Below are 13,217 nucleotides of genomic sequence, written 5' to 3' on the forward strand. Positions count from 1 at the left end.
TCGGACTGGATGGCCTGGTGCTTCCCGTACAGCCTCCCTCCCCGTGACTTTCAGGTCAACCTCTTCTCCACGGTAGGAACTCCAGGGCTTTCCAGCTGCAAATCTTCCTTCATAATCAGACCTATCTTCCTGACTGCTGCTTTTATCACCTGTGCCTCCGCTCAGCAGCTGCCTGCTCGCACATGGATTCAGTCCTGCAAATATCTGTTGAGTACGAACTTAACCACACATGTCAAGCACCACACCAGGCATGGAGCAATTATTACCATTTAGGTTAAAAAAAAACTCTGAACACAGTGCAAAAACATTTCTAATAAAAAGAGAACTAAGGGCTTCTTCCTGCCCTTAAAAAATATGTATGTTCCTTAAAGACAGAAACTAAGTTATGAAAAATAACTAAGTTATTAACTATTTTTAAGATGACTATAGTTAATGGTGACTATGGCTAATAATACTGTATCGCATATTTTAAAGTTGCTTAAGAGAGATCTTAAAAGTTGTCATCACGCCCTGGCCGGTTGGCTCAGCGGTAGAGCGTCGGCCTGGCGTGCGGGGGACCTGGGTTCGATTCCCGGCCAGGGCACATAGGAGAAGCGCCCATTTGCTTCTGCACCCCCACCCCCTCCTTCCTCTCTGTCTCTCTCTTCCCCTCCCGCAGCCAAGGCTCCATTGGAGCAAAGATGGCCCGGGCGCTGGGGATGGCTCCTTGGCCTCTGCCCCAGGCGCTGGAGTGGCTCTGGTCCCTGCAGAGCGACGCCCCAGAGGGGCAGAGCATCGCCCCCTGGTGGGCAGAGCGTTGCCCCTGGTGGGCGTGCCAGGTGGATCCCGGTCAGGCGCATGTGGGAGTCTGTCTGACTGTCTCTCCCGGTTTCCAGCTTCAGAAAAATACAAAAAAAACAAAAAAGTTGTCGTCACAAGAAAAAAGTTTATAACTATGTGTGGTAATGGATGTTAACTAAATTTATACACATAATTATTTTTCAATACATACATATATCAAATTATTATGTTATACACCTGGAATTAGAATGTCAATTAAACCTCAATATAAGTAAATAAATAAACAGAAAATGGTAAAATCTAAGGTCTGGGCCATTAAAAAAAAAAAAAGAACTGTTTTTATATACACATTTACAAATATACCAGAAAAAGCAGGAGTTGAAGGAAGGAACTCTGGTCTAAGAACCAAAGGCGCCTTCATAGAGGAGGAATTACACTGTATCCTGAAGAATGAATGTAAGTTCTCTAGTTTGGGAGGGTTCGGGGTCAGCGGGGAGAGCAAGTTTATCCACAGTGTCCAATCTGGCCACTGCAAACAATATTTCTTAATTTTAAACAAATCATAATCACCCCTTTTGATGCATGCAACACCTTTCTATCTCCAAGGCCCCACGCTCCTCTTTCTTATCCCTATCAATCTATATAGACAATATTCATTTCTCAAGTCTCAGCATAAGGCCTAACATTCTCTCTGCGTCCTTCTCTGATCACTCAGACCCCAAAGATCCTCTCCTGGCCAAACCCTCTGCCAGTCTGTTTCACACCACTGGCGCTGTTTTTAATTCTTTTAGTCTCAAATCCTATATAATAGTTCTTTTTTTTATTATCATTTTTTTTTTTTTTTGCATTTTTCTGAAGCTGGAAACAGGGAGAGACAGTCAGACAGACTCCCGCATGCGCCCGACCGGGATCCACCCAGCACGCCCACCAGGGGCGACGCTCTGCCCACCAGGGGGCGATGCTCTGCCCATCCTGGGCATCGCCATGTTGCGACCAGAGCCACTCTAGCGCCTGAGGCAGAGGCCACATAGCCATCCTCAGCGCCCGGGCCATCTTTGCTCCAATGGAGCCTTGGCTGCAGGAGGGGAAGAGAGAGACAGAGAGGAAGGCGCGGCGGAGGGGTGGAGAAGCAAATGGGCGCTTCTCCTGTGTTCCCTGGCCGGGAATTGAACCCAGGTCCTCGCACGCTAGGCCAACGCTCTTATATAATAGTTCCTTATCATATTTTGTCCACAAGCAGTTTGGTTTCCATGTTTTATCTCCCCAACACTTTTAGTCATTTGCTATATGAATTTATGAACATATGTAGTAGATGGTTTACTGTATATGTGACAATTGAAATTTTAATAAAAATAAAGATGAATTAGAAGTGTAATTTAAGATACAAATCACAGTTACTGCAATGAAATATACAGATGGTAGAGCTCGCCTAAGATTCTTACAAACTTTAAAATATCCTTATTTCTCCTTAAAATGAAAATTAAGGCAGTTCCTTAACTTTCCTTAATTCTGTCTTCACCAGATCAGCTTCCCACCAACTTCCTCTCTTTGAGACAGATTGAGAGATCACTGTAGAGGCAGACCAAACTTAGTACTTCTTTGACCCCAATACTGTCCAGCAAAGTGCTAAGTAAACAATTTAGCAGTCAAGAACGAACTGGAATACAAACTCATCAATGTGCCTCACAACCTGAGAACAACCGGTTCAGCTTCTCTTCCTCCTATTCAACAATTACACACCAAGTGAGTATAGCAGAATCCGATCAATTTTATATGCTCCAAAAATCTCTCCTGTCAACACTTCCTCCAGTCTATGATACATTGAGGAATAACTGAAATTGGCATTTTTAGCATCTTATGAAGAGTTAACTGGATTCAAAGTCTTTGTATTATCAAGTATCTAAAATAAATTCTACCCACAACCACCTGTTTGGTACTTGCACCTGTTTTGAATAAGTGGCCTAGAAAATACCAGGAGACCCTACTATGCTTAGGTCAGCTAAGGACATACTGGAGCCTGCCGGGAGAATCTTCTAGAACAGCAAGCTCCACCAGTGGGATCCAGAAGGTGCAAGTGACAAGTCCTAGTGCAGACCAAAAACCCTGAAGTGAGAGTGAGTCGTCCCTGTCCACGTGGATGAGCCCGGAAGAGCAGGTCGAGGTAACAAGGCTGCCTTCATCTGCCTATCACACACTGTAGTCTCAACAATTTCATTTAGTTTCCACTTTGGGCCACAGACAGATTAAGAATGTCCTTCTAAATGGATAAAGGCATATATTAAAAAAAAGCACACTCCGTGGACTTTAATCAAGACTATGGGATATAAAAGGCAGGGGATAAAACCCTCCAAAGTTCCCGGAAAACGCTTACACCAATCCCGGGCCAGGTATGGCCAGCTCTGGTCGCCCAGACCAGCGCCCACCTGCGCGGAGACGGCGAGGGAGACTTGGGCCGGCGCGTCGTCCTCGCAGTCTGGGGAAGGGGGTGGCGAGTTCCAACCGTCAGAAACTAGTCAGACGTCCGCCCTGCGATCACTTCCAAGTCTCCTACCCGGGGGCAGGGCTGAACGTGGGGAGCAGAAAGGGGCAGGAAAGGAAGGGTGGAGTGATGAAGCGCTCTCGGGGTCAAGACCGATGCCCAACCCCGAAACCCGCGACAGCCGTCGCCAGAGGGTAAGAAGCGAGGAGACTGGCCAGACGTGGGAAACAAAAGCCGATCGGCCCCCGCCGGGCGCCACGCGGCCGGAGAGCGGACCTGGGAGCCCTGGGAGTTGCATCCTCAACCCTCTCCCCGCCGAGCCGGTTCCCACGCGCCCAGGTGCGGCTCCTGGCACTCCGGCCGCCCCAGCGAGCAGGGCAGCGGGGCGGCGCGGCGGTCGCGCCCGTCCAAAGTGGGCGGCAAGTGGGGCAGAGCCTCGCGCTGGGAGCCCGGCGCGCGCCCGGAGGCGAAAGAGAAAGAGAAAGAGCGGGGCCGGGCCAGGGGACTCCACACCCGCACCCACCCCCCGGCCCGGCCCCGTCGCGAAGGGCGCGCACGCCCCCCGGCCCGGCGCGAAGCCCGGGGCCAGCCCTGGCGACGGCGGCCGCGGGCGCCCACGCGGTCCCCCGACCACACCGCTCGGGCGGCGGCGCCCTCCTTACCCCGAGCAGAGCCGGCCGCCCGCGGTGCAGGCTCGGCGACAGGCCGGGGGCGCGAGCCGCAGCGCCGAGGTTTGGCGACGCTGGCTGCGGCGCGCCTGGCCCGGCGGTCCTCGCGGGAGGGGCGCGAGGGTCACGCGCGGGGTGGGGGCGCCGAGCCTCCCCCGGCCCGCCCCGCGCGCATGCTCCCGCCGCACCTGCCACGCTCCGGGTTCCGCGCCCTGGGGAGCCGAGTGGACGCGGCACACACCAGAGTCGGAGCTCCCACGTGGGAGGAGGGTGGCTGCGGCTTTATTTTCAAGTGCCTATTTCTCCTTATTTGTTCTCTGAGAAGGAGCCCCCCCAAATCTTGGCTACTTCCTTCCTGACCCCTCCCACCTCCTGCATCACTGTCCCAGGGCCCTCACCCCTCATTCATCCCAGCTCTTAGGGTTCACCTTCCAACGTTGTCCTCTCTCCTCTGTATTCCTCTCTGTCCTGCTGATCCTTTCGATTTTGCAACCTCCTCCCAATGCCCCTTTTCCTCTCTTGACTTTGCTACATTGTCTTACATGAATATAATTTCAAAATAAAAGAAAACTCTTTCTAAGTGAGAGAACAAATGTACCCTGACCCAGTTCTAGATGCTTAGGACTGTGCAGAAAACAAGTGCAACTGGGTTCCTGCCCTCAAGTAACTTAAGAGACTCACAAATTAACTTTAGCCCTTTAGAATACATTGTAGCAGATTTAGAGAACTTTTTGAATCTCGTATTTTGGATATACTGTAATTAAAAGAAAATGAGGCCCTGGCCGGTTTGCTCAGTGGTAGAGAGTCGGCCTGGCGTGCAGAAGTCCCGGGTTCGATTCCAGCCAGGGCACACAGGAGAAGCGCTCATCCGCTTCTCCACCCCTCCCCCTCTCCTTCCTCTCTGTCTCTCTCTTCCCCTCCTGCAGCCAAGGCTCCATTGGAGCAAAGATGGCCCGGGCACTGGGGATGGCTCCATGGCCTCTGCCTCGGGTGCTAGAATGGCTCTGGTCACAGCAGAGCGACGCCCCGGATGGGCAGAGCATCGCCCCCTGGTGGGCAGAGCGCCCCTGGTGGGCAAAGCATCCCCCCCTGGTGGGTGTGCCGGGTGGATCCCGGTCGGGCGCATGCAGGAGTCTGACTGCCTCCCCGTTTCCGACTTCGGAAAAATACAAAAAAAAAAAAAATTGTTGATTTAACATGATTAACGATAATAATAGCCAAAATAATCATTTTGGTTGGTTGTTGACTACCATAAACCAAGAACTGAAACTTTGTTTTTAAGTTGAGTCTTGTCCTTTAATAGTGTGGACCCTGAGAAAGAAGGTACCTACTTGAAAGGACTCCCAGTGGCTAACTGGGCACAATTTTTTTTTTTTTTTTAAACTGAGAGAAGGGGAAATAGTGAGACAAAACTCCTGCATGTGCTTTGACCAGGGACCTGTCCGGGCCGGGTTGCTGGAGCTATCCTCAGCGCCAGGGCAGACTCTCGAACCAACTCCGCCACTGGCTGTGAGAATGGAAGGGGGAAAGAAGGGGGAGAGACAGCGAGAGAGAAGGAGATGGTCACTTCTGTGTGCCCTAACCGAAAATCGAACCAGGATATACCTACAACCCGCTGACACTGTATCACTGAGCAAACCAGCCAGAGTCATATTTAAAAATGAAAAAATGAAAAAATAAAAAGCCTAGCAGCCATTTCTCCTCAGGCATCTGTCATGTGAACTGAACTTCAGGGAGAAGCCTACACGGAACTGCCTGACTCAGTGAGTAGAGAAGTCCCCCTCCTTGATATTTACCTGAGCACAGATAACATGGTTTGTTGTTGTTAGTGGTGTAGGAAAAGAAAAGTGCTTAATTATTACAAAGTAACCCAGTCCTACCCAGTAGTGTTTGTTTACCTTTACAGATTAAGTCTTGGTGATGTAAACATCAAAATGTCCCCAGCAGAGAAAGAGTTAAGAGCACTCTGGTTCCAACTGCCCCTTAGAAAAATCAGTATCGGTGTTATACAAAATCAGAGAAAGCAGGATTGCAATCCAAATAGAGTGTATTTACTTTCTCATCTTTACTTTCTTGGGGAAACAGAATTATCATTATAACATGATATACGACTATATTTGGCTTACCTTTATGAAAGCAGAAACACTATCTTCTTAGGTTTAAATAAAGAAAATGATGCACCAATAAAACAGGTGACACAGGCAACCTCATCCCCGGTTACTTAAATGTAAATGCATCAGTGCATAGCGCTGAGAACAAATTACGGTTATAGTCAAAGAGGCTGACATCTGTTTTAAACTACAATATTATTCAAATTTTATGGAGATATAAGGAGATATGCATGCATTGGTACACTTATTACAGTTTTTTTTTTAAGCTGTTGGAGTAAATCCCTTTTATTTGAACAGCTGCAGGTTAAAATAAAATAGCCACAAAGCTGATTATTGGAATATTACCAATGGTCCATTATGAACTAATGGGGTTTACAACACTGATGGTTACTAGACAGTTTATTTTTATAATTCAATTGAATCTGATAAATTCTAAATAGCAAAGTTGATGTTGATGGTTTATCGTTGAGATAGGAAGCCCTGGTGACAGGTAAACACAGAAGAACCCCTTTCTTTAAGGTCACCAAACAGAAGAGTCAAGGAAGTTCTCTAAGGTATCCAGCTCTATAAGATATCTGTGACTGTCTGCTGTGGGTGGAAATGAAACCTGGCCAATTGCTAAGATAGTGGTTGGTTTTATATAAGAAACACTTCATTTTTAAATTTGCTAAATTTATTTACTTTTTTCTGGTTGGGTGTTTAATTTTATTTTTATATGTATGTTATTTTTCTATGTGTATGTTATATTTTCTAAGTAGAATTAAATTACATGGATTTATTATTTAATCAACAACAAGATTTTCTGTTAATACAGATAGGGTTTTAGGATGTACAATTGTTTTTTAGAATAATTATAACCAACCCTGGCCAGTGGATAGAGTGTTAGCCCGGCATATGGATGTCCCAGGTTTGATTCCGTTCAGGGCACACAGGAGAAAGTCAGCTTCCCTAAGCCACCTTATTCAAGGGTCAACTGTATTTCTGATGATAGCTAGAGTCTGTATACACTCAGCATAATAAGGATCCTCAGATCAATAGACAAACTTCACTTCCTACTATAACCACTACTGAATAAACTAATTGAATTTGGAGAAGAGTGTGAAAACTTAGAAGGAAAGCAATCAAACCTTTTAATTTCATTTTCATAGATATTGATGACACAACTATACCATTTCCAAGATGAGAGAGCTAGAAAAATAAAAATAGAATCTTGCAGAGGTAGACAATTCATATTCTCTTGAATAGCAATATGTCCAAAATGGCTATGTAGCTAGGCATGTGTTCTCTAAAAAATAGCAGTGGTCCCTGGCCGGTTGGCTCAGTGGTAGAGCGTCAGCCTGGTGTGCAGGAGTCCTGGGTTCAATTCCCAGCCAGGGCACACAGGAGGGGCGCCCATCTGCTTCTCCACTCCTCCCCCTCTCCTTCCTCTCTGTCTCTCTCTTCCTCTCCTGCAGCTAAGGCTCCATTGGAGCAAAGTTGGCCCAGGGCTCTGAGGATGGCTCCATGGCCTCTGCCTCGGGCGCTAGAATGACTCTGGTTGCAACAGAACAACACCCCAGATGGGTAGAGCATAGCCCCCTGGTGGGCATGCCGGGTGGATCCCGGTAGGGTGCATGCGGGAGTCTGTCTGACTGCCTCCCCATTTCCAACTTCTAATATGTAGAATATGTGCTAGATGTCAGGAAAGGTAGTGAGTATTCCTGCCTCTGCTGTTGACCCATCATGGAAGAAACCAGCTTGTTCCACAGGCCATGTCTTATGGGACAGCACTTACTTTAGAGATCAGCAAATTCAGGGACTAGGTCTAGTTCTCATCATTTTAGGTCCAGAAACTTGATTTTGTTAATGCTACCAGATGTGATCGGGCTAAGGCAACCAGCCAAAAACAAGAATACCATTTATACTGACAGACCTACCTGCCAAAAATACTGATGTTTTCTGGTCAGCACATTTCCACTACACAGAGTCTACAAAGGAAGGCAAATTATATTAAAAGATTGTCAAGTGACCCTGAAATCAGGACAGGGAGAGTTGGCTCTTCTTAATGTGTGGCGTGGACAAGGGACAACTATCTGACAGAGCCATCCTCATATAAAGAGGCCCAACGGCTGTCAGCTGGCTGTGATATGATCCTCTTCACTAAGCCCCTATACTAACTCCAAACCTGTTTGAATTATTTCCATTTTAGATTTAATATCCCTATTTTAATAAATCTTTAATCAAAATAAAAAAACCCAGTTTTTTGTTTAATATATTATCTTAAAATCTAATAGTCCATTAAAAGAGTCCACTTTTTCTGGATTGAATATGCATTTGTTCTTTTTTCATTTTAATGAACAAAATAACAAATTCTTCAAAATTCATATCTAATTTTAGAAATATGATTTGGTCTAAAATTCTAAAGTAATATTCTTGTGAAAAAGTAAATCATCATCACAAGAAAAGTTGCATATTTCTTTTGACTTTTATTTTTTACTGCATTTTATTTTTATTTTACATATTCTATTATTACAGAAGAAGTATATTACAAAAAATTAGACAAGCAAAATCTTTTTAAAAATGAAGACAAGATTCCAGAAATCACCACTGTGCATCCTTCCAGATCTATCTGTTGATCCAACCACCTATCTACCTACACAGACACACATTTTTAACTAAAATGAGATTATACAGTATATACCTTTTTGTAACCCATGTTTTTAATAAATTCCACCTTCCTATTTTAGTAAATTGTCATTGCATCTTATACCCAGACCATGTTCAAACTTCCCCAAATGACCCCAAAATGTTTTTTTTTACATTACATCTGGTCTCTGCACTGCTTGGATCTCTTTTGAACAGGCACAACTTCTTTTTCGTAAGACATATTTGTTATAGAGACCTAGCTAGTTTCTTTTTTTTTTTTTTTATCTTTCTTGAAGCTGGAAACGGGGTGAGACAGTCAGACAGACTCCTGCATGCACCCGACCGGGATTCACCTGGCTCTGCCCACCAGGGGGCGATGCTCTGCCCCTCCGGGGCGTCGCTCTGCCGCGATCAGAGCCACTCTAGCACCTGGGGCAGAGGCCAAGGAGCCATCCCCAGCGCCCGGGCCATCTTTGCTCCAATGGAGCCTTGGCTGCGGGAGGGGAAGAGAGAGACAGAGAGGAAGGGGGGGTGGAGAAGCAAATGGGCGCTTCTCCTATGTGCCCTGGCCGGGAATCGAACCCGGGTCCCCTGCACACCAGGCTGACGCTCTACCGCTGAGCCAACCAGCCAGGGCCAAGACCTAGCTAATTTCTTGAAAAATGTTTGAATTTCTGGGTATATCAGATGATATCTCCATTTCCTTTTCCTCTGTCCCTCTCTCTGTCTTTCTTTTTATTTTTTCCTCCCTTCGTTCTCTCCCTCCCTCTCTCTTTCTCTCCCTCTCCCTCTCCCCCTCTTCCTCTACCTCTCTCTCTTTTTTTCTGTTTCTTTCTCTTTCTTTCTCTCTCTCTCTCTTTTTTCTCTTTCTTTCTTTCTTTCTTTCTTTCTTTCTTTCTTTCTTTCTTTCTTTCTTTCTTTCTTTCTTTCCTTCCGTTCTTCCTTTCTTCCTTTCTTTTCCTGTACTCCTCTAATCCCTGGATCCTTTTAGAGACAAATGTTATTAAGAAGGACAGACTGTATACTCTCAATATTGAAACACTCAACTACCTTCTAACTACCTTCCTTAAAAAATGTGCTGCAGTTAAAAGGAATAAAGAATTGATACATGCTACCACCTGGTTTCTTTAGACTTTTAGATTACCAAGTCCACACACACACACACACACACACACACACATACACACATACAGGTGCACATGCAACGTACACATGGCGATGGAACAAAGCCCATCCACACTTTAGTTGAGCCAACAACATCAAATATGAGTAAGGAAGTTGTTCCTAAGAAGTTTTTAAGTCTTCTATTTTAACACTATACTTCTGAAGTCCTTATGACCTCCTTGAAAACCCTTCATTGACAGTTCTAATACCATCCCTACTCCAAACAAGAAAAAAAATGTCTTTGCAAGTGCAGTGAATTAATTAAATGAATGGACTCAATTAGTGGCCTCTCTTTATCCATACTCTTACAACATAAGATGGCACTGTTCCCATCGCGAGGTAGAGCCACTTTGCCCACTTCTTGATCCAGGGATGTCTTTGTGACTTGGATCGGCTAATAGAAGGGGATGAAGTGACAATATGCCAGTCTGTGGTTAGACCTAATGGCCGAGGCACTCCTATTTCTGTCTTAATTTCTGTCTTGCACCTGTGTGATCTCCCCAACAATAAGCTTGCCTGCTGGAGAATGGGACACGGCCCAGTTGTTTCATTTGAGTCCCTAGATGTGTGAAAGAAATGTGGTGCCCAACCACCCTGCCAGCTGACCACAGAGGCATGAACAAATGTGCCCGGCAAATTCAGCTGAGTCCAGATCAGCAGAACTATCTAGCCAAAAGATTTATTTATTACAACATTAATGTTATTTCTTTTCTCTTGGAGAAAATCAGTAACTAGCGGAGTATTCTTCTCCAAAACTTCAATGTTGTATAAGTTCAGCATTTCTGGTTTCAGGCAAAATCATAGTAAGCAAATGCAGCTGTTTATGTCTTGTCCAAATGTGGGTAGTATGTAGGCACTCTCCTTTATATAACCACCCTCTCCTGTATACTGGTACTCTCCCCTTAGTTTACACAGATATTCAAGTGTTTCATCCTAAGTGAGAGCACAGAAGCCTTCCTTTGACATGTCTTTCCTCTTAGGCAATGTTATTCCTCTTCTTCTCTTAATTACCATACTCCTATAAAAATCTATCTATAATTTATACTTGTGCTTTAACTCCTATAACATGTAATATAATTTATACTTGGATGTCTGCCCCCAGTGCTCCATTTAAATGGTTCTCATAAATGGCCCTTGACGACCAAATTTATTTCTTCATATGGTTATCCACATACTAGACTCCTCTGTAGCTTTTGAGGATTTTACACCTGATCTCCTTCAAACCCCATCCCTTTACCTTGGTCCGGACAAAACCCCTCTGAGGTTTCTTAGAGAAAAAAAAAATAGCTTTATCAGGCAGAACAGGGGGGCTATTCAAACTTAAGGTCCAGAAGCACAACCTGGCCTCACAAGGCATTGGGATTTATCATTTGAGGTCCTCCTGTCTGAGGTCCTCCTGTCTGAGGTCCTTTCTGCTGTCTGCTGGGCCTTGTCTTTCTCTGCCGCAGTAGGTCCATGCCAATCCCAGGCCCATGCCCCTCAAGCCCAACTTCATATCCCTCTGGTTCAAGCACCTAATGGATTGATTTGCTTTGCCAAATTTTAGTTTGTCATTCCTGGGAGAGAAGATGAATTGGCCCAGTTTGACTGATGTGCCTTGACCCAGAAACGGACAGGGACACGTATTTAAAATTTATGGACGTCCGCACCTGGCAAACATATATTATAGGAGGGGCGGGTATCCAAAACTGTCTCCCTCAAAAACGATGCCAAAAACCTCCCATGGCTGTTCCTGGACTACATTTCCAAGTTTAAACATTACCCTGAACCCTTCATGGCCACCATGCGTCACTGCATCTCCCACTCTATCACAGTGGACAAGGCGCTCCTTGTTTTCAGAATGGAGGCAATTTTTATCGGTTTACCAATGGGAACACTCTTCTGGCAAGGTCTTTTGTGAATATTGAAATACATTGTATCCTTGCGGATTCAACACCATTAGATATCTTCCCTGAAGTATTTAATTTTTGTTGCTTTACTTTTTTCTTCCACTTATCCGTAGCATTTTCTATATATATATTTATATTGCATTTATATTCCTTTTATTTTTACTATAATGACTTACTAAGTTGTGTCTGTGTTTGTGTAATAACTATGGTTGTTTGAAGGGAAAGATTCATATCTTTAAAGTTTTGTTTAAGTTTTTAATTATCTATGGGGTTTCGTTTTTAATGTTTGTCCAGTTTTCCCCAGAAAACTGCAAGAGATATTGTCATTAACGCCCATGTACCCACCAATCAGAAGGAACATTTGTAAATACTTTAAACTATAAAGTTTTTAAGAAACAAAACATTACATATAAAATTGAACCACTTTCTCATCCCTTAATGCATTTCTCCCTGCCTCCTTCCTCAGAGGCAACCGCTAGGGTCAATGTGGTACCTGTCCTTTCATGGTAAGCCTTTAACTTCAAGATTTCTGAACTTTGTATCTTTTAAAGAAATCCCTCTTTTACTCAGGATTATAAAAGATGGTGTTATTTAAATATGTTCTTTAGTTTTAGCATATGAGTTAGGACAGTAGGGAATTGTGGGCAGCCTTATTTTACTCCTGACTCTAATGGGATGCTTCTGAAGTTATTCTGTTCACTGTAGGCTCTTGTAGAAATGCTTTTACAGGTTCAGTAAGTTCATTAGCTTTTTGTTACTAATGTTTTTGCTTGTTTTTTTTTTTTACATGAATAAATTTGCATATTATCAGCTGCTCATTCAACTTCTATTGAGATAGTCACTTTTTTCTATTTGTAATGATTTGTTACATAGATTATGTTCCTTTATTTCTGGGAGGATTTTAAGCATCTTTAATTTCAAGTTATTTTGATGATGTTTTCTTTGTGCTTTATTGCTGATAAATTCTTCTTCCAACTCTGATTGGCTGTCTCATCCAGTGCTGATCAGCCTCGGAGTCTGAGCAGAGATCCGTTTTCCCCTCTCCCTCTCTCCTCTGCCCCCCTCTTTGGCCTTCACCTGGCCCTCACTTCCTTGTCCAGAATCAGATCTTTTCTCGGCACCCTGGGCCTTCCATTCTGATATGTAGGTACTGCAGACATAGTAACCAAGACAGTGAAGAGCTTGGCACGGGTACTATACCTTTCTCTTCCTGACCACACTGCAAGAATGAAGCAAAAGCAGTAGTTTCCTGGCTCCTTTCGTGCTAAGAGAAAGCAGCACCCAAACCCCAGTTGTAGGCATTGAGTCTAGCTCCAGTCCTCTATCATTCGTAAAAGGCTTTTAACACAAATGCTATCCATCTCTAATATTCAGCACCTACAAACTCCTAGTGTTAGACCCTGCATTCCACTATGTGTTTGTGTTTCTAGAACGTGGAAACGACTGACCTCTCACTTAAATGTGTTTTAGTGGCTTTGTTTGGATAAGGATAGGGACTTCA

The sequence above is a fragment of the Saccopteryx bilineata genome, chromosome 11, assembly GCF_036850765.1.
Source record: "Saccopteryx bilineata isolate mSacBil1 chromosome 11, mSacBil1_pri_phased_curated, whole genome shotgun sequence".
Classification (NCBI taxonomy): Eukaryota; Metazoa; Chordata; class Mammalia; order Chiroptera; family Emballonuridae; genus Saccopteryx; species Saccopteryx bilineata.